Consider the following 677-nt stretch of genomic DNA (forward strand, 5'->3'; position numbering starts at 1 on the left):
TCACCTATGATCAACACGACACTGCCACGCGCATTATCCTGCCCAACCAGACTTTATGGATCAATGTCCCTAAGGGCTCAATCCTCCATATCGATGATGTAGCATTGTATCACCTTACCGAAGACGAGTATCAGGCCGAACTCGAAATCTCACCCTTCTTCAAACACCATTCCTTCATCCTCGATCCAGAATTGGAAGAAAGGATCAAGGAGGAAGGAACGCAACTTATTGCTTTGACTCCTGTTGCTACAGCTTTAGAAGCTATCGCTTGCCTTCTGCCCGCTGGCGCGCCAATCATTCGGTCTTGGTCTGCCGCTGACACAGCGCTTTGCGTTTCTACTATTGTAGGATATGTTGTGACTCTGACACTTGCCTTCCTCCTCCACAAGCGAGTGAACGCCATTCAAGAGCCTATACCGGAACCTCTGACAATTAGAGCAATCTAAATGACACAATAATGATACAAGTAATCCTAAATACTAAATAACTATGTCTTCTCAAGTTTCTAACCTGACCATTCCCAAATTACCCAAGTCCTGCACCAGGATTCAGTCAGTGATGGAGATGTTGTTTGTGTCTTGTGTGTGTCTGTTCTCTCTGCCTCTTCTTCCAGTGCCCGCAGACGTTCGCAATTTGGAACCTCACCGCGCAAAAGGGGGATATATGTAGGGATTTCT

Source organism: Sinocyclocheilus anshuiensis, unplaced genomic scaffold (genome assembly GCF_001515605.1).
Source record: "Sinocyclocheilus anshuiensis isolate Anshui unplaced genomic scaffold, SAMN03320099.WGS_v1.1 scaffold1924, whole genome shotgun sequence".
Lineage (NCBI taxonomy): Eukaryota > Metazoa > Chordata > Actinopteri > Cypriniformes > Cyprinidae > Sinocyclocheilus > Sinocyclocheilus anshuiensis.